The sequence below is a fragment of the Nycticebus coucang genome, chromosome 22 (genome assembly GCF_027406575.1).
Source record: "Nycticebus coucang isolate mNycCou1 chromosome 22, mNycCou1.pri, whole genome shotgun sequence".
NCBI lineage: Eukaryota > Metazoa > Chordata > Mammalia > Primates > Lorisidae > Nycticebus > Nycticebus coucang.
Window position 1 is genome coordinate 46963037 of NC_069801.1, and position 25262 is coordinate 46988298.

At 44.9% G+C, this 25262-nt stretch overlaps 1 long non-coding RNA gene across 1 annotated transcript in view; it reads right to left on the bottom strand.

The window, feature by feature from the left end:
- Positions 1-25047, bottom strand: part of LOC128575213 (uncharacterized) — a 34170-nt gene extending 9123 nt beyond the window's left edge. Inside the window, exons 1-2 of the long non-coding RNA XR_008376947.1 lie at positions 25000-25047; positions 8340-8597 (exon numbers count right to left, since the gene is read on the bottom strand). This is a non-coding gene — a long non-coding RNA (uncharacterized LOC128575213). The remainder of the gene's footprint in view (positions 1-8339; positions 8598-24999) is intronic.
- Between the last annotated feature and the right edge of the window lie 215 nt (positions 25048-25262).

Genomic DNA, 25262 nt, shown 5'->3' on the forward strand with positions numbered 1-25262 from the left:
ATGTTGGAGAGGTGGAAGAGAAGAGAAGCAGGGGTGCCCCCAGCAAGACAGGCAATGAAACGGACCAAGTTGGAAGCATTTCTGTGTCCTCAGGATCTTCTGGGGAAGAAATGTTCACCAACCTGAACTCCCAGGGTTTGTCAAAAGCCAATGGCTTTGAACAATTTCAAGGATTTTTCAGGATGCCAGGAAAGATGAGGAAAAAATTCTGGGTCCAGAAAGAAAATGAGAGGCTGGGCCTGGGGGGGGCTTTCAGTGCAGAAGTTCAGCTGTTCTGCCTGCTTCATCTTCCTCCAGCTTTTCCCTTGCCCTTCCTTAAAGGCACAGGCTGAGCTTCTGTGAACACTGGGCGTCATCCCGGACCTCATCCCCTACACTTAACCACCAAGCAATATGACCTCAAGAGTCTTCCTGAGTTCAAATCCTGACTCCATCACGTATTAAGTATACAACCTCAAATACGCTTCTATATCCCATCTGGGTCTATTACTTTGGGTTATTTGAGAACTAAATGAGTTATATGTCAAGCACTTAATGCCTGGAATATGACAAGAGACCCATCATGATTACTATTACTATACTGCTTCTCCTCCTAAGTATCTTGTGAAGAGCCTGCCACCTCTCCACTCTTTGTACCACTGCCCCAGTTCAGGCAATCATGATTTCTCCGCAGACACAGCAACAGCCTCAGTGGCCTCCCTGTCTTCTGTTGGGGGCCACTCTTACTTCACTCTGGTCCCAAATACTCTTTCTGAACCATGAATCTGCCATATCGCTTCTCTGCTTTTAAAAGCTATCAGTGGCTGGACCTTGTTCCTAGAATGAAGTCCAAGCTCACAGACATAATTCACAAGGCTCTGCGTGATTCAGCCTATTGCCACCCCTCACAGCCTCAGCATTTGCCACGGTTGCTTTTGCCCTCCACATGTCAGCTGCATGAGCTTTTCTCAGTTCCCCAAACGGCTTTTGCATATTCAGGTCACTCTGCCTGGGTCACAATCTTCTACTCCCTAGCTCCTCTGCTTCCTTCAAGGCTTAGCTCAGCACTCGCTTCTTCTGAGATGTCTTCCCCAGCCCCCCAGGCAGAATTAGGACCCCCCTCCCTGTGTTCCCTTGCTGACATAGCACTGGCCCAACAGTGTCATCTTTGCTGTTACATATCTGCCTCTCCAGACTGTGAGCTCCTCCAGGACAGACCGTGGGCCTGACCCATCTGTGTAGATACTCAATAAACCCACGTGAAGTGGGATTGAACTGGAACCAGCCCAATATTACATTTGAAAAGCCAGAAAGCAGAATAAAGTGTCTGAATTCAACTTCTCCAGGAGCGGCTCATGCGTGGGCAAGGGGAGCATGAGATGTTCTTTTCTCACACCATCCTCTTCCTGCTGCCAACCCCCTCCTAGCCGCGTGAGTCTCGTGAGTTGACTCCAAACAGGATGGGCTTGGCATTGGCTGCCTGGCTCTGTGCCCACTACCCGTGGGTGCCCAGAAAATATGCTGAAGGGAGCTGGGCACCACCCAAGAAATCTTGCCCTCCAACTCCTACTATGGGGTGTTGGAGACAGGAGTAGATGGAAAGCAGAAGGTGGGTCTCCTGAACCTAAAATTTCTCTAGGACTCAGTCTTCTCTGCTAAATGGGATCAATAATTCCTACCTTAATGGTTATTGTGGAGAGTCAAGGAGATCACAGATCTGGGCACATAGTGGTTCTGTGCTCTTGCTTAAACCTGTTAACTTTCTTGGGATCACCGAGGAAATTGAGCTAAAGAGAGTGAGGAATAGCACAGCTTTGGGAAGGATCCAACTTCGATGCAGCAGAGGCAGGAAGGTGCTCTTGTAATGACAAGGAAGCAGAATGAGCAGTTCAGGAAATAAAGGACTGTGTATAAGTGGAATGGAAGTGAACTGAAATACATTCCTGCAAACAGAAGCTAACATTTATAGAGTACTTTCTATAGACCATCACTCTGATAAGTATATAATCTCAATTAAGCTTCACCACAGCCCTATCAGGAAGATATTATAATTATTCCCATTTTAGAGATGAGAAAACTAAGTCAGAAGGAATTGAGTAATTTGCCCAAAGACCCTTAAGAAAGATCCAGGATTTGAATCCAAAGCCATCTGTTTCTCAAGCCCCTGCACTTTCCTTTCTATGCTGGTTATGATCAACTGGGCTTCTATGTACCATCAGGGCTGGAACTCTGAGGATTACATTTCTCAGACACTTATGCAGGTGGGTTCCAGTTTGTTTCTGCAGTCGGAGGACACACATGAGTATATGAAGGCAGGAAGAACATTGAAGCCGTTTTTGGCTGTTGTCATCTGTGGGAGTGTGGACTCGGATTCCAGGAGCTGCACTGACGTCAATTCTAGGAATGTCTTTGTAGGGGTGCAGCCTCCACTCTCCCCTTTTTACTTCTCTAGACCTGGGAGCAGTAACGGCTCCTTTATAGTAACTAATCTCTGGGGATCACCACCTTTCCCCTTTAACTCTCCAGCCCATCCAATAGCTTTGTAGCCAAGTCTCTCTGCTGGGCTGCAAAGTAGACATTGTCTGACACATTATTGTTCCTTCTACTCCTTCAATCAGAGGCAATACCCAGCTCCAGGATCAAGGTGTCCACCACACAAGAAGAGGGTGAGGCTGAGATCTCTATAGACACTGGAGATGCATCATGAAAACAGAAACAAGCATCTATTGGACCAACACCAAGAAAGGAGGATGTGGGTCAAAGGGCCCCAAGCAGGCATCCAACATGCTAGGCTCAGGCCTAACTCCAGATCCCACCCACGATTGAGACTGAGGCTGAGCACGAAAGCCACCCTTCCAGCTTCCAGATGGTGCAGGGCCTGTGTGATGCAAGAGAGCCTTGGGGCTGGCAGCTGAGCAGGCCAGGAGCTGTGGGAGCAGCACGGCCTCTTCCTTCTGCCTCCCTTACTCCTGGGAGTCCATATACTTTGTGTTGACTATTCTCTTCATTTGGAACTTGACTAAGAATACACTTTGGGAACTTGACAAATCTGAGAGCCTTCTGACCCATCTTACTTGTCTGCTAGTTCTACGAGTCATTCGGTTCCCCCCAACCCAAGTGTCAGTCTTCTTGTTTATAAGGAGGAGGCTGTCATGCCCACTGCACAGGTGTGAGGACAGAATGAGATCATGTATGTAAAGTGCCTCAGTTCCTGGCTCATCGCAGATGCTTAATAACTAAGTCTCTCACTCTCCCCTCTGCTTAAAAATAAGCTCTGTTATTTGGCTATTTAACAAATTTCTATGTATGTGTCTCTCAAGTTCCATTATAAATCCTGAGAAAATAAAGACTGTGTTGTAGCGGACTTTGCCTTGCTCAGAGAGCACAGTTCATTTAAAAAATAATAATAATCCTTTAATAATAAATAAAAACCTTCACATGCATAAAAAATAAAAAGAAGAAGATCGGAAAGAGAAATGAATTTTCTTCATTCAGCCAGAATATGCTGCATTGAGAAAGACTAAAACTCTAGAATCTGCTTGATCCATTCTTCTTTTCCTACCTCTCTTCCTCCTTCCCTCTCTCCCACAAATACTTATTTTCAAGACCTGGAAACACAGAGATAAATAAGGTAGAGGCCTCACCCTGAGAAGCCCAGATTTTAAAGGGGGAGACGTGAGGTAAGCAGAGGATGACAACCTACCGGTGCAGATAGGGAGCATTGACGTATAGACCTGCGGCACAGACCAGCAGCGCGACCGAGGGAAGCACAGTGGCGGGGAGGCCAGAGAGGACACAAGAGGGGCCCGGAGAGGCTTCTCAGAAGAAATGGCACACACATGTTCTAGGTCACAATAGAAGAATGGAAAGGAGTGACATGAGAGGTCCAGGTTCCTTAAAAGGAGCGTGGACACCAAAGTCAGACCAACCACACAATTCAGAGGACTCTCTGCTGTGTGCCCCAGGGTGATTCATGTGCCCTCTTCTGTAAAGTGGAACAACAGTTCCTGCTGGACAGTGTTATCCTGGGTCTGATGGCGATGGAGAAAGGACCTGCTGTAAAGTAGGTGTCAATGGATATCAGGTGCCTCCCACCACCACCAGGACAATGGCCTTTCCTAAAGGACATAGAGGCTCAAGGTTGGACATGTGTGGGAGACTAAAATCTCCCTTTTTTAATTTATTCTTTTTAGAACAGTTAATTTAGCTTTATAGAAAAAAAATGAGCAGAAAGTCTAAAGCTGCCATATATTCCCCCCACACACAGTTCCCCCCATTATTAACCTCTTGCTGTGGTGTGGTGCATTTGTTATAGTTGGTAAAAATACCCCTTAAACACGTTTAGCTGGCGTCAGCATGTGGAAGAGCTTCCCACCTTCCCTACTGGATCTCCTTTCTGAGTAGGGCTTATTGCTAATTACAAATTTGTAGGAGAAAAAAAGTGAATAATGAAGCGTCTAACACCTGCCCCCACCCCAGCATCCCTGAGGTTAGAACCACTCAGAATACAAGCAGGCCAGGAGACTCCCGGATTCCAATGAGCCCCTCTCAGCTCACATTTCCACTCCTCTTTTAGAAGTGGGACACCACAGCATAAGGAGAAACCATCCCTGACTTTCTTTTTCTCTTTTCAAACCGAACAAGTTCCTGAACTTGTCAAACATAAATGCAAAATTATGAAAAACAATCATAAGTGAAAACTCCAGTTATTAAAATGTATGGGGACTAATTATTGATCTGATGAGATGCTGAATAAAAAGAAAGAGACACGCTTGGATAAATGGAAATCTTTTAAAGTCATTAATATACATGTGTTTATTTTTCCTCATGTGCGCTGGAAGCTGCACCAGGCCTGTATTGTCTAACAAATTAGAGGGGGTGACAATGCCATGTTCAGCCCAATGTGTGATGTTTCTCCACTCAGACTTATTAATTTCTGGCAAATTAAAACGAGGGGCCCCTCCCCACTGCAGGCTGCAGGGAGGTGTAATGCAAATACAAACACCGTTAGGAAGGCTTTGACTTTGGGCAGCTGCTGGGGAAGGCTGCACACTGGCCTGAAGCTGTTTCAGCATAGATAGGGTAATTGCTTCCCCCAAACTAGGCACTGCCAAAAGGGGTGCCCTTCTAGGAGTGGTGGCATCTTGGTTCTTTCCCTCAACTTCCCTAGGGCCAGTCCCAAGTCCTGCACCACTGCCCTGAAACTCCATTTCGAACTGATCGCCACTTCCCTGAGCCATTGTTTTCCCATCAGCAAATTGGATCTCCTGATGCCAGGGAACCTAGTATGATGGTGAAGACTTAAGGCTATAAGGTTGGGCAACATAACTTCCTAGATGTGTTATCCTGAGCTGCGTGACCTCTCTGAGCCTCTGTCTCATCGGTAAAATGGGAAAACAAGTCGTGTAAACCTCATGGGATTATCTGAGGATCAAATAAGACAATATACGACAAGCACTTAGAGTACTTCAGTGATTGTCAGCTATTGTTGTTATTGCCTCTCTCATGGTTAAATGGAATCATAGAAAGTATATGAAAGCAATAAACACACAGTGTCTTCTCAAAATATTTTCTCAAATTAAAAAATAAACAATCTATCTTAAAGTCACTTCTCCCAAGAAGTCTTCCATATTGGCCTGGTCTAACTACACGCTCTTCAGGTTTCTGCAGGAAATGTGGGCTCAGGCCTTGGCATCAAAATGTGTTTAGAATAGGGTTAAGTATCTTGCTATGCTACATGGCCAGTCCCACCAGTCTCTGTGTGGTCTCTGCTAAGAAGTCTTCCTGGAGAGCCCCCACACCCACCTCTAGTACCTTGAGCTCTGGTTGTTCCTCAATATCCATCTCGGTCATCTATGAGCACCTGGAGGGCAGGGACTGAGTTGTTCCCAGCTCTGGGCCCCATGCCCAGCACCAGGCCCCGCCCAAGCAAATGAACAGAGTAGCTAACATTTACTCTGGGCCAGGCCCTCGGCTAACCAATTCACAAACAGAATCTCATTTACCATCATAATACTTCATTAGGTGAGAAGCAGAATCACACAGTTTTATAGATGAGGAAATGCAGGCTCAGAGAAGTCAAGTTCCTTGCCCAGAGTCTCACAGCCAGTGAGTGGAAAATCTTCATCAGACTCCACGTCTGTCGTCCTTAGAACCACTCCAGAGCTTACCCAGGACTGCTTAGAGGGAGGGAGTGGGGAGGAAGGAGGGATTGCTTTACTTGATCATCTTAACTTTGACCAGGGACAGCAGTTAGAAATCTGTTCCATGCATCCAAATAAAATGGAGTTTCAGGGCAGTGGTGCAGGACTCTTCCCCTGGGCTGAAGAGGAGGTGGTGGAACAGAGAGATGCTTCAGAAAAGGCAACTTCAGGATCTGTTCTCTTACTGAATGAGGAAGTTCCAAGAGACAGGGATGAGAAATAACGGTGCTGTTAGCAGAAATGTAGACTGTGAATCGCCACCTTCACCATCCTCATCAGGGATATGGAGAACTAACCTCATCCTGGGTCCTGTGCTAAGAACTCTACATATATTATCCCGTTCAGGCCTCAGAGCAACTCTGTGAGAAGGCATTATCATCCCGTTTATACATGAGAATACGTAGGCTTCGAAAGAATATCCCATGGGGGACAGTTTACACAGAAAATTACTTAAAAATAAATATTTTACTGGGGCCAGGTGTGATGGCAAGGCTCAGGCAGAAGGATCACTTGAGGTCAGGAGCTCAAGACCAGCCTGAAAAAGAGCAAGACCCTGTCTCTACTAAAAATAGATGGTGGGCGTCTGTAGTCTCAGCTACTTGGGAGGCTGAGGTAGGAGGATCACTTAAGCCCAGAAGTTTGAAATTGCAGTGAGCTATGAAGACACCACTGCATTCTAACCAGGGCAACAGAGTAAGAGTCAATCTCAAATAAATAAATATATACATATTTTACTGGACCCTTTTAACAGTGAAGTATGTTCCTTGACTTCTCAGTCCTCCTGGACATGAAGAAGTTGAGGTACCCTGTGTCTCCCACTTTTTCCAGCATCCTGGGGCCTGCCAAAGCGTTCTAAACATTCAAAACGTTCCTAAAGTGTTCCCCAGCCACATCTCCCAGCAGGCTTAACAGTCTGCCCACAAATAGTATGAAATGAACAGGAATCCAGGAGTCTCAGGAGGACGGGCAGACCAGCCTCCTGCAGTGCCCAGATTTCTAATGGCTGCCTGAGGCCTATATCCCACTGTTCCTGAAGCTCTCGGGTGTTCCCACCCTTCCCACTGAAGGACTCACCCTGGCAGCACCATCATCAGCATCATAGCTACTTGGAGCCCAAGCCCCTGGAGAGCGACCAGAATTGGGTAAATGCAGCTGTTCTGTGAAGTAAGTTGAGGGCACTTAGCGAATCAACTTCCTAATGAATCTTTTCAGGTCTAGATGGAAGCCGTTCTGTTACTATGGAACTTGGCTTGATTTGGAAATTAATGTGGTAATTTACAGCCACTCTGCCAGGCAAGAAGATTAAAAGAGGGAGAGAGAGAGTAAGGGGAGAGAGACCTCTGCAGAGGCAGAGCCTTAGGAGGCATCAGCCTGGGGCCTATCGGGAGAGCCGGCCATGGGTACTGGGCATGGTGAAGGTGGCTCTGCGAGGCTGGGCCCATGCGGGACAGAGGCAAAAAGAAACATTCCATAAAACATGTCCAAAACTCGATGACCCGGGCCTTCGGGAGGGCGTCTTTCCATGAGAGATGTCATACACTGTCTAGTTCTGTGTTTCCTTAACTTCTGCGATTTACTTCCCAGGATCCCTATTTTTGCCACGACCACAAGTCACCAATATCATTTTATTTTCTAGGTTTTTTTTTATATTTACTCAATTTGTATCTTGAATGAATATTATATCACTATCATAAAAGGAAAACCAATAATACATGCCCAGAAGAGAAAGTGAACATAAAAGTAATTACAACTGAAAACAAAACAAAATTATTAAATTCTAGAGCCGTGCTTGCCTGACGAAAGCTCTGCGTCGAAAGCCTGCCCCTATTAGGGAAAAAGCAAATGTTAGAGCAGTGCTTAAAATGTATTAGTGCAAAACCAAGGCGTAAGCACCTCTCGATGTAATCAGACAGACTGAAAGAAGAATTAAATGGAAAGCACTTTCTCACTTGTGAGTTAGCACCGTGCAATGCTATGACCTTTCCATTTTATTTGATTAACATTTACATCACATGTTCTATGTGTCAGAAGCTTCTCCAAAAACTTTTTTAAAACCTCATTTAATTCTCGTAATAACCCTGTGTGGCATAGCACTAGTATCACTTTAGAGAGAGGAGACTAAGGCACAGAAAGGTTTAGAAATTTGCTAGCAGTCACCTCAAACCATCTAAAATTACGCGCTGGTCATTCCACCATTTGCTGAGTCAGAGTGGCCCGGAGCTCTTCCAGACACTGTCCAGGCCAAGGCTGCAGACGTGTGGGGAGGGGCTGTATTCAGACAGGGAGTTCTGGCAGCCTGCAGACTGATTGATTCCTCAGGGTCCAGCCCAGCCCAATGGTGACATCTGTGGGGAGCCACCTCCAGGTCACTCCTCTAGGGCCCCTGGGGCTCTCCATCGGACTTAAGTCTGGGTTCTGTGGAAGGTAGGTGAAAGACAGTTGGAGACTGATCAGAAGATAGTCTTCAGAAGGAGAGACGGGAATAGCTTTCTTGTTTTTTGCTTTTTAGGGTGTTTTTTAAAAAAAAAATAATAACAACACATAACACAAGCCGCTGGTGCTGCTGCTTTTCTCTGCTAACTGTTCTTGGCAGAAGTCTCTGAAAAGTGCTCGGAAAACTAGACGGGGCTGCAGCTGGAGGTCAGGTGGCTGGGATCTGAAGAGGTGGCGAGTCCCTTTGGCACAGGGCATGACAGCAGTGGGTGCAGATGGGGCCAGTGTGGAGAGCAGGGTCCTCTGTGAAGGGAGGGCATCTGTGACCAGCTGCTTCTGCAAGCCCAGGCAGGTGTCCTCCAGAGACCCACTCTAGCAGTTCTGCCCTGAGTAGCCCAGGCCTTGTTCTGGCCTCAGAATGTAAGATGGGCTGCTACCCAAACCACAACCTGCAGTGGGTGATGGGTCCTGCATCATTATTCTGATAACAAAAAGAGTAACTAAGGTAGTATTTTGGAAATTGTTAATGCAGCATTCTCTTTTGCTTCTCCAAGTACATGAGCCTTGCCCCATTTAATTAGCGTGAAGGTGAGAATCTTTTAGAAGGAATTCCAAGAGAAAGATGAAGTTAACATAGAGCCTCTGACATTTAAAAAATAAAATAAAACCAGAATTTTATCCAGGTCATAACCAAACACAAGAGCAAAAGCTCAGAAGGAAGGCCAGGTCATCAATAGAAAAAAATAATGCATTCTTTCTGCAGATCAGGATTGGAATGTGAGTTAAATTTGAGATCCTGCTACAATAGCTCACGCTGAACGAGCACTTCCTTTGTGTCAGGTCGACCATTTGCCAAGTGTTTTACATGCACAGCCTCATTTCATCTTCTCAGTAATCCCGAGGTTGGCGCTGTAACTATTTCCATTCTACAGATGAGGAAAGGGAGGAAGGTTAAGAAACTTGGCCAAGGTTAGGCACTCAGGGTATGGTAGAGCAGGGATGTGAATCCTCAGGCCCTTGGTGCCTTTCTCTAGACTGCAACAATTGTCCCTAAGAAGCCACCAGATCAGAACCCTTGGCCACTGTGATTTATACCTCTCAGGAAAAATCAAAGCTCGTCTTTGGACACAATCTGTCTTCAGACTTCAACATTCTTGTGCTCATGTCAGTGAAGGCCTCACCCAAGGACTTTCCATGGAGGTCCCAGGAAAGAAGGGATAATAATCCTCGCTCACCGCCACACACACACAGGGGCCAGAGCACATGAAGGATATAAAGGCTGTTAGAAATGTACAGGGGGATGTGGACAGTGGAGGTGTTTGTCTCTTCTAAGCACCCTTAAACAGACCAGGCACATGCTACCGATTCCAGATCACACATTCTCACCACAGCCCAGGGCCTTTTCTCAGAAAAGCTTCTTTTTCACAGAAGCTTGATAAGCCCCTCCACCACCAGAGATGCAAGGCCCCAGCCCCACTTGAAGTCACCTTTCCCCTTTTTCCAGTCAGAAGCTCAAAGATCAAGCAGAACCCAGCTTCCTCTCTGATCCCTTTGACACTGGAGAAGATCCACCTTACCTGTCTGCCTTTCCCTGCCTTCTGCATTCCAGACAGCCCTCACAGAGAGCATATGAGGCCGTGTTCATCTGAAGATCCTGCCCTCTGGGGTACCCAGAACTCTCCCTTTCCTTCTGCTACTGTTTGCTGTGTGACCCTCAACAAGGAAGTTACCTTCTTTGCACTGTGGTTTCCTTACCTGCTAAAGAAAGCTTGGAGCCTCTGAAGTTCAACAATACTCTTCTCCCTGTCTGGAACACCCTTCCACTCTACTTTTTGACCTGGCTAACTTCTGTGTCTTTCTATATTCAACCCATGTGATCAGATCCTTTAAGAGGCCTTTACGCCTCCATCTTCCCAATTGCATTCCTCCCCTCTGCTCCAATAATTATTATGTTTTCAGTATAACATCAAGACTTTAGGAAGAAGCACTTATCATGTACCAGGCACTGTTCTAAACACTTCACATAAATTAATTTATATGGTTCTCATAACAACTCCTTATTTCACAGAGAAGGAAACTGACAAACAGAGGCAAAATGAATTACCCAAGGTCATTTAGCAAATAAGTGTCTGAGCTGGGATTTGAACTCACATATGATTCTCAAGAATGATAAAAAAAAAAAAAAAAAAGTGTGCTGAGGCATGAGAGAAGTCACCCTGCCTGTTGGAGGTTCCATTTGGATATACTACATGTCATCCTATTCAGGGAAGCCCAAGCAAAGTTTCAGCCAAATTACTTCTTTTGTCTCAGATACTTATCCTGAAGTGATTACCCCCAAATCCAACCTGTCAAGCCCAACTCCTGACATCAGTAATTTTGTCTGTTGCTATTATCACAATTACCCCCAAATTCACTTCAGTCTGAGATGTGGAGGTGCGAGGATATGGTGTCACTAATCAGAAAATAGTGTAAGATCTGAGGCCAAGTGTGGTTTGGGGCCAGTTCCTGCTCCTCATCTGAAAAGTGGGGATACAGTATCTAACTCAGAGATTTGGGTCAGATGAAATAAAATGAGTGTCAAAACCCTGACCAAGAAAGAACTAATTCATTCAACAGCTCTTTGGCGAGAACCTGCCTGTGCCAGGCTCTGTTGCTATCAAGCAGGACAAAAAACTTCCCTGCCCTCACGGAGTTTCCATTTGAAGGTGATTTTTGCATTCGTTATTTCCCAGATTAGCTCTTCCTGAAGAAATTTCTTTCTATTCGTGAAACCACTGTGTTCCCACCATATCAGAACCTCAGGTGAGTACCCATAAACCCTACTTCCTGTGATCCTCTCTCCTCCTTCCTCTGCCTTCACCTGGGAGGCCTCCGCCAATGCCCCCTCTTCTCTGGGCCTGCTTCCTCCCCTCTAAAATAAAGAATTTGGGTCAGATGGATTTCCAGGCACTTCAGGTGGCTATCAATGATCACTTGATTTGTTACACCTTTGGCTGGTGGGCGGGGCGGGCGGGAAGATACGCCACACATCCATGGAGACCCGAGGAGATTACCAGGCATGTCTTCTTTAAGACTATATTTTACTCTCCGACCATCTCGAACACCTTTAAGTTCTCTCCACTTCCTGCTGAGAATACCCGCTGGCTCTCACACCTGTGCCTTTGCCTGTGCTGTTTCCTTTGCCTGGGACCCCTTTATTCCTTGCCTTCCTGACAAGTCGCTACATTACCTTTTAAAACTCAGGGCAGAAATTGCCCCCTCCCTGGTCTGCTGTTTTTGCACTCAGGGCATTAGATTATAATTTCATCCTTTTAAACATCAGGGCCTCAAGGCCAGGAAGTGAATTTTACAATGTCGGGTCTCCAGCCCCCAGGTTAACACCTGCCTTATAGCGGGTGCTCACCTGGTAGTGCATGAGATGGGGATTTAAAGTCACCCACCAAGGTATTGGGAAGTGGCTTGGACTCTAACTGAGCACCCTCATCCCCCCACAGATGTCAGGACTGACATGGAGGAGGCTCAGAGGAGGGGTGCGCAGACCAGCTGCTCTCATAGGCCTTCCACAGGGGTGGAGGAATGGTGAGGGAGCCAGCTACCTGAGAAAGGTCCCCTGGGGACCCTGAGGCCTCTGTTTGTCCTTGTTGGATTTGTTGTCCTAACTTGTTTCCTTCCCTTTCCCCTTTCAGCCCACCCCAGCTCAGCCCCTTGTTTGCTGGGACCTGAAGTCAAGCCACCTTTCCCCACATCTGCTTCCTTTCCCCCGACCGCTATAAATACAGGGGGAACCTGGCTTTCTGGATGAGCTGGGAGGAGACAAAGAGAGCCACCCACCCCCACACCTGTCGAGTGCCCAGTTCATATTCCTGCTGCGACTGTATCTAAATTCACAAATTGTCACCCTGAGCCCCACCATCATGTGCCATCTTTTATGCATGGCCACCTCTGCCGCACCGCTCGGCCAGTTGCTATGCAACTGACGACAGCGCCATGGGGGCCTGACATTAGTGAAAGCAAATTGACCAGAGGAGCCCTCATCCTGCATGCAAAACAGCCAGGGCCTCCAGCCTGACACTCTCACACTGCTGGAGCTGAGACTGAGCCACTTTCTTTTTATGAGGCCAGACCCTCAGACCGCAGCCTCCCGAGCCTAAGTTGCAGATGTGAGGAAACCCTAGCCTCCTAGTCCCCTGGAAAAAACTGAAATCCAGCCAGTGATGAGAGCTTCCTCCAAAGGGAAAGAGAGTAACTGCATCTTCAGGCTCCAAAATTCTGAATCTCCAGTGGGGTGGACATTGGCTCCTGCAAGAGGAGAAACAAGTTACTATTCATTGAGCACTTACTATGTACTAGGCACAGTACTAGGCATGAGAACAGTGCAATGCAAAAAGCTCTAAATGCCTGGATTCCAGCCCAGCTCCACCATTTCTCCACTGTGCGTTGTGCATGCAAATGACTTATCAAGACAGAGTCAGCCACTGAGGAAGGCTGTCCTTACACATCTTGGAGGGCCTTAAAAGGCTGGAGAGTGGGCAGGAGGGGAGGGGAAGCAAGTAGAGGAGATAAAATAAAGAAGGAAGAACACTGCCTTGAACACCTAATATTAAAGACCTCTGAGCCTCCTGTTGGAAGGAACAGGGGAAATTGGGAGCCAGCAGCTCTTGTCTCCCCTTCTGCTCAGCCCAGTGTGGGAGCCCCCAGGAGCTCGACCTCACAAGTGCTCACCTGGGCAGACATACACACTTTTGCACTGGGAGGCAGCAAGTTATGCTAGAAAGAATGAGGGCTCTGGAATTCATTGGAACTGGCCTCAAATCCTGGCTCTCACCCTACCTAACTGTATGACTACAGTAGGTTACTTCTGCCTTTTTTTATTTCAGCTTTTCAAACTGTGAAATGGGCATGATAATACCTACCCCACAGGGTTAAATGGCTGATATATGTAAAGTACCTAACAGAATATCAGTAAATGCCACTCTTTCCCCCCCAAACTTCCAGAGCACCGAATCGACAGAAGAGCAAGCCCACTTCCTTAGCCTGACATGGCCCCAGCCTTGCCCTCTCCCTGCCCTGCTCCTCTGCACCTTTGCTTGGGTTCTCCCTGGAAGGCCTTCCCCTAGCTCTGTTTCTGAAATTTGTTCCCCCCAAAATTAAAATTCAGCTTCAATAAAGAAGCCTGCCCCACTAGACCATCCTTGAATCCATTGAAATTTCCCAGTGAAAGAATTCTTGGAGCAGGAAACCAAGAAGTGACCCTCCCTCTTTAGTGGTGAATTAGAGAAGCTTCCCCAGCCTTTATGCTGTAATCTTTCAAGGCTCAGCCATCTATGTGGCTTCTGCATCCTGAGGGCTACGTCTCACCCTAAGGACCAGCACAGGAGCAATCTCAGAAGACAGCTCAGTGACTGACTTTGACCAGAGTCTAACACTTACAACCACTAATCGACTAATTCACAACTGCTTGTTAACATACCAACAATATCTTGAATTAATTGAGGCTCAGAGAGGAAAAGCCACAAGCACAAGATCACACAGCAGGTCAGAAGTAGTTACACTGGGGCAGATCTATGTGAAAATGGGCTACGAGGCTGTAATGCATGGACTTTGTCTATATCATCCTTCATTGTTAATATTTCAGACTGATTTGCCCATATTATAAAAAATCAAAAACCTTTCAGGTTGCCAGGCAAATCCATTTACCTATTTCTTATAAGGCAAAACTTTTACCAAACCCAGAGAGAGTTCGGCCCCTCTTCCGAGCCTTTCTTCAGAGGCTCTTCTCTCTGAAATGAAAGGTAACGTCACCTACCTGACTCCCAGGTTTACTTTGAAGTGTAAGCAATACAAGTAACTAAATGCCGAAGTATGAAGTTTTGTTAGGTATTGGTATGCCCTTGGAAATGGCAATGCTCCAATCCAGAGGTTCACAACCTGTTTCTGACAGATGCTTTTCTTTAATTATTCAACACTGAGAACTGTGTTGTTGTCGTTGTTTAAAGGAGACGTGCCAATTGTATTGCCTTCGCGTTGTATTGAAAAGCATTTCTTCATTATTTGGACTAATTTCCAAACAAATTAAAAACTGTTATAGCAGTCAAGCTCCGACTGCTCCATCTATTAGATTCAGAAGATGGCAATTCCTTAAAACACAGCTATAAACAATTCTGGTAACACAATCTGATTTTATAATTAATTTTCTGCCTGGGAAGGCAAAAGTACTTCTTCTCACTTTCTTTGCCTTCAAGTTCCTGACTGTTCTGCCACTTCTAGCAGACTGCTGGTTAGGAGAAGCAGATTCTGTTACCTGGGATTCTCTTGTGTTGCCTGCAAAAAGAGAAATTTTTGCTCAAATGGTCTTTGATCACAGAGGTGGCCCAGGGAGAGGCAATCGAGTAATTCTTCTATGAATGGACCTTATTGGTTGTTTCTCCCCCAGTGTAGCCACAGTGAACATATTCTCATCAGGGCATGGTCACTCGGCAAACCAGCCCTGGTCAGCAGCCTATTGTCTACACCCTGTGCCAGCTTGTAGGGCTGACATGCCTTGAAAGTGCTCAAGGTCTAATAGAGGTGCGAGGCTGAAACGGGAAAACAAGGAGAAGTACTGGGTCAGGACTCAATCTGGAGCCAGGTTTAGGATTCAATCTATGGCTAGACCTTTCCCTGCACCAAGGTCAGAGCTTAGGTCATGACCAAAATCAAAATTGAGAGTATGAAGAGATTTAGGGTCTGATCAGCCAGGATCAGAGCTCAGCTTGATGCCAGGATCACTCAGTCTGTGGCCAAGATTAGGACTCACTGGAGACCAGGGATCCAGCTCCAGTGTCTGGCCAAGGCCAGGCTAAAATGTGGTCAGGATCATGGCTCAGTTTGTGATCATGATAGTGATTTTCATGAATGATTTAGACTTAGTCTCTGACAAGGATATCATAGTCTAGTCAGGGAGACATTAAATTGAAATTACTCTACCAACTATTAAATGCTGGGTTAAAAGGAAATAGGAAACAACGAGGGCACAGAAGAGTGCTCTATTGTCCAGTCTGGGGGGCCAGGGAACATCTTCTAGAGAAAGAGACACCAAAATTGTGTCCAGAAGGACATGAGTAACTTCATTTCAATGTTCTTTTTTGTACCATCATGTTGAGCACATGGCCTCATTCCCTTTGTCATCACATCCTGTGCCAGATGCAATGTTTGTTTCAAGGGACATTCTTGCTCTTTCACTGGATATCATGGACCTGGAGAACGCATCATTTTTTTCAACCTCAGCATTTCTCATTATTCCTTGCCTGACACTAACTCCCAGATACCTTTTCTCTTTGATTGGATGTACCACATTTCTATGCAGGGATCCATTTTCTCTCTTGTACTACTTATATTCATCTTGTAGCAGAAAGGTCCGAACCTTCTCTCGAGGTTTAGGTCCAGTAACCCATAGAGAAGAAGGACAATAGAGAAAATCAGATAGTGGCTGATTTTCAAGGAAACCAGGGAGCTGTGTGGCGTCGAGGAAGTCAGGTTTCTTCCTGACTTCCTGATTTAGTTTCTTAATCTACGAAATGGGACTGACATTTGAGAGGTCCAGTAAAAGAATTTATGTATCAGGGCTCTGGAGATGTTGAGGATTGCAACAAATCACTCGCGGGTGGAGACAGAACAAGTCCAGCTCATCTTTGTGGAAACAGTCACTTCTGACTAGAGTCCTAGGAGGTAGGATCCATGTTCCCCTGTGTCTGTTCGTATCCCCAAAATGTGAATTCCCTGTTGTTTACTTATTGTTATGTATTATTATTATTTTTGTTTTGGAGACAGAGTCTCACTATGTTGCCCTCAGTAAAGTACTGTAGCATTACAGCTCACAGCTCACAGCAACATCAAATTCTTGGGCTTAAGCAATTCTCTTGCCTCAGCTCCCCAAGTAGCTGGGATTATAGGTACCCACCACAATGCCTGGCTATTTTTTAGAGATGGGATCCCATTCTTGCACAGGCTGGTCTCAAACTTATGACCTCAGGTGATCCACCCACCTCAGCCTCCCAGACTGCTGGGATTATAGGTGTGAGCCACTGCACATGGCCTATCTAAAAGTTTTACAGGTGGAGAGATTAAAGATGGCAGCCGAGTAACAGCTTCCCTGCAACTGGGAACAGCAAGTCTGGGGAGATAAGACTCCAGGCATCTCTGGCTGGTGGGATCTGCCTATAATCATCCCTTTGAAGATACAGGGAGGCAGCAAGGGACTTCTGGACCCCAAGAGGAGGACAAAAACAGTGGAAAACTGGCAAGTGGTTGCGTGTGTTCGATCGACCTAATCACGCTGGCAACCGTAAGTACAAGCAGCAGTGAGACTACAAACCAGAAAGGCCTTACCTGTGACTGTTTCGGTGTTCTTGGACTTGGCACTCAGTTGAACTGCCTTGGGGAGAGGTTGAGCAGGAGTGTGGAGAACTTTGGGCATTGTCTGGGGCCCCAGACTGAGCCACTAAGCTGGGTGCAGGAAGCCATTGTGAAAGAACTGCCCCGGCAAGCTCCGCTCTCAGGGTCTCAGAGCAAGGATTGGGCAGGTCAAAGTAACCTACTGACTGAGCAGCCTAAAGGCAGGGACTGAGCTGCCTTACAGCCTTAATCCTTAGGGGCAGAGTGAGACGGTTTTGACACACTGGAGCCTTGGGCTGTTGCCCTGGGTAGAGTGCCGTGACGTTACAGCTCATAGCAACCTCAAACTCCTGGGCTTGGCACCACCCAGACCTCCATAAGAGCTGTGCAGCCACCCCCGACCCGTGGCCCGCTCCCACCGGGCCTCCACATTCCCTAACCAGGAACTGCGGAAGCCACGCAACCCTGCATCCTCCCTCCTGTGTCCTCCCAGGTTCCACACTAGCCCATTCATCTGGACAGGGACTCTGGTAGCTGTGTGCCCTATGGAGCCCTCCCTGCCTCTGTGCAGAGCTCTTCTCCTGGCCAGAGACTGCTGGAGCCTTGGGCTCTCTGTGCCAAAGTCACTGGGTGCCTGGCACTCCCAGAACTGTGTGCCCCACCCCCAGCCCTGTTGCTGGATCCGGGTGTGTCACAAACCAGAGCTGCTTCCACAACCAGAACTCCCTAGCTAGAGCAGCCCCAGAGGAACTACACAGGGTCGCTCCCTACAAAGATCCAGCAACAATACAGTGATCCTGCTGGGGTCAAATCTTGGAGAGACACCTCCCCAACTCTGAGGACAGCCAGAGGCAATGGTGAAAAACAATCATGAGGCTAAATCAACAGAAAAACTCTGGCAATACGAATAATCAGAGTAGATCAACTCCCCCAAGGATCAATGGGGCAGAAACAGCACAAGACACCATGCACAAACAAATAGCTGAGATGTCAGAAATTGAATTCAGGATCTGGATAGCAAATAAGATCGAATTAGAATTCCAAAAGTTATCTCAAGAATTCAACGGATTCAAAAACCAAATGACCAAAGATTTCGACACATTGAGACAAGAAGTTGCATCCCTCAAAGACCTGAGAAACACAGTAGAATCCCTCAGTAACAGAATGGAGCAAGCAGAAAAAAGGATTTCTGACATTGAAGACAAAGCTTTCAAATGCTCCCAAACCCTCAAAGAAGAAGAGAAATGGAGAGCAAAAACAGACCACTCTCTCAGAGAGCTCTCGGATAATTTGAAGAAAACAAATATTCATCTTTAGGGATCCCCAAAAGTGACGAAGTGGCTTCACAAGGCACAGAGTCTCTTCTCCATGAGATTATGAAGGAGAATTTTCCAGACATGCCAAGAGATTCCAAAATTCAGATAGCAGACAGTTTCAGAACTCCAGCACGACTCATCCCAAATAAGACATCCCCCAGACACATCATAATCAATTTCACTAAAGTTAATATGAAGGAGAAAATTCTGAAAGCTGCCAGATGAAAGAAAAACCATTACCTACAAGGGGAAGAATATCAGAATAACTGCAGATCTCTCTGCTGAAACCTTTCAAGCTAGAAGAGGATGGTCATTGACTTTTAATCTCCTAAAACAAAATAACTTTCAACCCAGGATCCTGTACCCAGCTAAACTGAGCTTCATTTATGATGGAGAAATTAAATACTTCAACAACATTCACGTGTTGTTGCCACAACTAAACCAGCTCTCCAGGACATTTTTAGACCTATCCTCCATAAAGACCAGGGTAATTCTCCACCACAAAAGTAAACCCACCAAAAAAATTTTTGATCAAATTCCAACTTCCACAGTCGCAAAAGGATTAAAAATGTCCACCAGTCTCTCGAAAGGCTTATCAATACTCTCAATTAATGTGAATGGCTTAAATTGTCCTCTAAAGATCCATAGGTTGGTGGACTGGATACAGAAACTCAAGCCAGATATCTGCTGCATCCAAGAATCACATCTTACATTAAAAGACAGATATAGACTCAAGGTGAAGGGATGGTCATCTATATTCCAGGCAAATGGAAAGCAGAAAAAAGCAGGCATTGCCATCCTGTTCGCAGACACAATAGGCTTTAAACCAACCAAATAATTAAGGATAAGGATGGACACTTCATATTTGTTAAAGGTAATACTCAATATGATGAGATCTCAATTATTAATATTTATGCCCCCAACCACAACGCAGCTCAATTTATAAGAGAAACTCTAACAGACATGAGCAACTAGATTTCCTCCACTTCCATAGTAGTTGGAGATTTTAAAACCCCTTTAGCAGTGCTGGATAAATCCTCCAAAAAGAAGCTAAGCAAAGAAATTTTAGATTTAAACTCAACCATTCAACATATGGACTTAACGGACATCTACAGAACATTTCATCCCAAAAAAACTGAATATACATTCTTCTCATCAGCCCACGGAACATACTCCAAAATCAACCACATCCTAGGCCACAAATCTAACCTTAGCAAATTTAAAAAAATAGAAATTATTCCTTGCATCTTCTCAGACCATCATGGAATAAAAGTTGAACTCAATAACAACAGGAACCTGCATACCCATACAAAAACATGGAAGCTAAACAACCTTATGTTGAAGGATACATGGGTTATAGACGAGATTAAGAAGGAAATCACCGTATTTTTAGAACAAAACAACAATCAAGACACAAATTACCAGAACCTCTGGGATACTGCAAAGGCAGTCCTAAGAGGGAAATTTATACCACTGCAAGCCTTCCTCAAGAAAACGGAAAGAGAGGAAGTCAATAACTTAATGGAACATCTCAAGCAACTGGAGAAAGAAGAACACTTCAACCCCAAATGCAGCAGAAGAAAAGAAATAACCAAAATCAGAGCAGAATTAAATGAAATTGAAAACAAAAGAATTATACAACAGATCAATAAATCCAAAAGCTGGTTTTTTAAAAAGATCAATAAAATAGATAAATCTTTGGCCAACCTAACCAGGAAAAAAAGAGTAAAATCTCTAATTTCATCAATCAGAAATGGTAATGATGAAATAACAATAGACCCCTCAGAAATTCAAAAAATCCTTAACGAATACTACAAGAAACTCTACTCTCACAAATATGAAAATCTGAAAGAAATCGACCAATACCTAGAAGCGCGCCACCTACCAAGACTTAGCCAGAACAAAGTGGAAATGTTGAACAGGCCTATATCAAGTTCTGAAATAGCATCAACTATACAAAATCTCCCTAAAAAGAAAAGCCCAGGACCAGATGGCTTTACGTCAGAATTCTACCAAACATTTAAAGAAGAACTAGTACCTATACTACTAAACCTCTTCCAAAATATAGAAAAAGAAGGAATATTATCCAGCACATTCTACGAAGCAAACATCACCTTGATCCCCAAAACAGGGAAAGACCCAACAAGAAAAGAAAATTATAGACCAATATCACTAATGAATATAGATGCTAAAATACTCAATAAGATCCTAACAGAATCCAACAACACATCAAAAAAATTATACACCATGACCAAGTCGGATTTATCCCAGGGTCTCAAGGCTGGTTCAATATACGTAAATCTATAAATGTAATTCAACACATAAACAAACTTAAAAATAAAGACCATATGATTCTTTCAACTGATGCAGAAAAAGCTTTTGATAATATCCAGCATCCCTTCATGATCAGAGCACTTGAGAAAATTGGTATAGAAGGGACATTTCTTAAACTAATAGAGGCCATCTACAGCAAACCCACAGCCAATATCGTATTGAATGGAGTTAAACTGAAATCATTTCCACTTAGATCAGGAACCAGGCAAGGTTGCCCATTGTCTCCATTGCTCTTTAACATTTGTAATGGAAGTTTTAGCCATTGCAATTAGGGAAGAAAAGGTGATCAAGGGTATCCACATAAGATCAGAAGAGATCAAACTTTCACTCTTCGCAGATGATATGATCGTATATCTGGAAAACACTAGGGATTCTACTACAAAACTTTTAGAACTGATCAAGGAATATAGCAATGTCTCAGGCTACAAAATCAACACCCATAAATCTGTAGCCTTTATATATACCAACAATAACCAAGCAGAACAAACAGTCAAGGACTCTATTCCTTTCGCAGTCGTGCCAAAGAAGATGAAATATTTGGGAGTATACCTAACAAAGGACGTGAAAGATCTCTACAAAGAGAACTATGAAACTCTAAGAAAAGAAATAGCTGAAGATGTTAACAGATGGAAAAACATACCATGCTCATGGCTGGGAAGAATCAACATGGTTAAAATGTCCATACTGCCCAAAGCAATATATAACTTTAATGCAATTCCTATTAAAGCTCCATTGTCATACTTTAAAGACCTTGAAAAAATAATACTTCGTTTTACATGAATCAGAAAAAACCTCGAATAGCCAAAACATTCCTGAGCAATAAAAACAAAGCAGGAGGAATCACGCTACCAGACCTGAGACTGTACTATAAATCCATAGTGATCAAAACAGCATGGTACTGGCACAAAAGCAGAGAAGTAGATGTCTGGAACAGAATAGAGAACCAAGAGATGGATCCAGCTACTTACCGTTATTTGATCTTTGACAAGCCAATTAAAAACATTCAGTGGGGAAAAGATTCCCTATTTAACAAATGGTGCTGGGTAAACTGGCTGGCAACCTGTAGAAGATTGAAACTGGACCCACACCTTTCACCATTAACTAAGATAGACTCTCACTGGATAAAAGATTTAAACTTAAGACATGAAACTATAAAAATACTTGAAGAAAGTGCAGGGAAAACTCTTGAAGGAATTGGCCTGGGTGAATATTTTGTGAGGAGGACTCCCCAGGCAATTGAAGCAGTATCAAAAATACACTACTGGGACCTGATCAAACTAAAAAGCTTCTGCACAGCCAAGACCATAGTGAGTAAAGCAAGCAGACAGCCCTCAGAATGGGAGAAAATATTTGCAGGTTATACCTCCGATAAAGGTCTAATAACCAGAATCCACAGAGAACTCAAATCTATTAGCAAGAAAAGAACATGTGACCCCATTTCAGGGTGGGCAAGGGACTTAAAGAGAAACTTCTCTAAAGAAGACCGACTCAAAATCTACAAACACATGAAAAAAAGCTCATCATCCTTAATCATCAGAGAAATGCAGATCAAAACTCCTCTGAGATATCACCTAACCCCAGTAAGAGTAGCCCACATAACAAAATCCCCAAACCAGAAATGTTGGTGTGGATGTGGAGGAAAGGGCACACTTCCACACTGCTGGTGGGAAAGCCCATTAATACGTTCCTTATGGAAGGATGTTTGAAGAACACTTAGAGACCTAAAAATAGACCTGCCATTCGATCCTATAATTCCTTTACTAGGTTTATACCCAGAAGACCAAAAGTCACAATATAACAAAGACATCTGTACCAGAATGTTTATTGCAGCCCAATTCATAATTGCTAAGTCATGGAAGAAGCCCAAGTGCCCATCGACCCACGAATGGACTAGCAAATTGTAGTACATGTATACCATGGAATATTACACAGCCTTAAAGAAAGATGGAGACTTTACCTCTTTCGTGTTTACATGGATGGAGCTGGAACATATTCTTCTTAGCAAAGTATCTCAGGAATGGAAGAAAAAGTATCCAATGTACTCAGCCCTACTATGAAGCTAAATTACAACTTTCACATGAAGACTATAACCCAACTATAGCACAAGACTATGGGGAAAGGGCCAAGGAAGGGGAAGGGAGGGGGGAGGTTTTGGTGGAGGGAGGGTAATGAGTGGGGCCACTTCTATGGTGCATATTAGAATGGGTACAGGCGATTGCACTAATGTACACAGCTATGATTTAACAATAAAAAATAATAATAAAAAATAAAAGTTTTATAGCCCTATTCATTTTTTCTTTTATAATCTTTGTCTTTGGAGTTCTGAGGCTTATTGGCTTCCCTAGCCCCAAGATTAAATAAATATTCATTTGTCTAAAAGAGTTTTTGAAATAAGGAGGTTGTTCCTCTGGTTGGAAGCTCTCTTCAGTTGGGGTCCCATTAAGCAACTCTGGGCCCAAGCAGAAGGTGATGACCAAAAGAGGAGGCACTTCTTATGCCTCTTCTAGAAAAGACCAGTGCTGTGCTCTATTCACACTGTGTTCCCTCCCGAGTTGGACACCCTTCCAGACTGGTTAGAGGCCTCCTCCATCAGCTGAGGCTTGACAGCAACATCCCAACCCCATGCTGTTTGCTGTGGCTAGTTCTCCCATTGGGTCCCTACCAGGGTACTTTAATGGGCAGCCTGATGGATAATTAGAGCTCTTAGTAGCATTTGACTCAATTTCATTCACGTGTCTATACATATATGAACAGATAGCTACAGATAGATGCCTAGCTTTCTATATTTTTTCCATTTAATATTACATTAGAAACATTGTCCAATGCTGCTATCCACCATGGGGGATATAGAATGAACAAATGAATATTAAAATATCCTAAAAGAGAAGTTATTTGTCCAACCATCTTTCCTTGGAAGGTCTTCCGAAGCCTGATCCTCTCTTTGCAACTGGGTTCACTCAGTACTGGGCATAAATGCTAAAACTCATTCTCTCTTAATCCTTCCCTCCACTTTTCTAGGCATTAGGTTAGTATTTCTTTGAATCAAAGGGATAAGATATGAAACCTGGATTTAGGTTTTGGTAACTTGCCGTGACCTGGGCAAGTGCAGCCCAAATGAGCGAGAAGAAAGGAGCATGTGCAGTGACTCGGCTCAGCCCCCTGGGGTCCTTGGTGTTGGGACTGGGAGTGAAAACCTTAGTTAAGAGTGAAGAAAGTCTGGGCCTTCCGGTTGATTTGCTTGTCCCCACCCTGTGCAGGAATATCCCTGGAAACACTGAGAAGAGAAAGGAAGGAAGGGGAGTCTTCACCATCGTAGAATTCAGCTGCTCTCAGGTCCCTCAGTCATAGCACCATCTAGTAGCAAGCTGGTCTCACCAATATTTCCGACACCCAGCCTGGACTGTTGTAAGAGGGAAGCCCACTTCATTCATTTATTTGTTCAGTAAATATGCCTACTATGTGTGGTGCTCTTCCAGATGCTGGGGTTCCAGCAGTGACTAAACCAGACCTGCATCCCTGCCCCCCAGGAGCTCACACCCTAGTGAGAGGTCAAACATAAAGAAAACACATAAGAAGAAAAATCTACAATAGGATAAGCAATGTCTTGGTGGGGAATTAGGGGAAGCATGTAGTTTTAAATGGGCAGTCAAAGGTCTCGTGGAGAAAATGACATTTGCTCAGATGTGGAGGAGGTAAAGGAGAGAGGGTACAGGGGAGCAAGGAAGTAATAAACAAGCAATGAAGAAGGGGGAAGAGGTAGGCTGTGTGGGAGCCGGGAGCAGAAGAGGCTGATGCCAGAGAAGGGAAGGGAACACATCAAGGTCACTTAGCTCAGACCAATGGAATCAAGAGCAGACCCCAGTGCTGCTGGCTTCTCTACCCCACAGCCTCAAGCAAAGCCATGGAGGCCTCCATTACCCCTGCCCCCACTTAACCACTCGCTGCCTTTCCTTCTGCATTTAAGGGATCCATCCAAAATCAGACCCCCAACTTTTTTTTTTTTTTGAGACAGAGCCTCAAACTGTCACCCTGGGTAGAGTGCTGTGACATCACAGCTAACAGCAACCTCCAACTCCTAGGCTCAAGCGATTCTCCTGCCTCAGCCTCCCAAGTAGCTGGGACTAAGGCGCCTGCCACAACGCCTGGCTATTTTTTGGTTGCAGCCATCATTGTTGTTTGGCAGGCCCGGGCTGGATTCGAACCCACCAGCTCATGTGTATGTGGCTGGCGCCTTAGCCACTTGAGCCATAGGCACCGAGCCAGACCCCCAACTTTCTAAGAGTAAGATTGCCTGCAACAAAGGAGTCAGGTGCCTCCTAGATGCCCTGAGTTAAAAGTCCTTCAGTACACCCAAAGGTCACCTGGGGCTTCCTTCACCAAGGGCCACCGTAAGGGACAAGCATTGTTCGTCTCAGGTCTTCACCAGGAGACGGATGGAGATCAGACTGGCAGCTTCCTCAGAAGTTCAGCTCAATCACCTTGTTCAAATGCAAGACAAGCATAAAACTACTTCAGCAATGGAAAAAAAAATCAACTTGGAAATAATTAAACAGCAAGGCAGCCACCCATAATGATATTCTGCAGCACACTTTGGGGACAGTTTGCTGCAAAAGCGCCCGAGCAC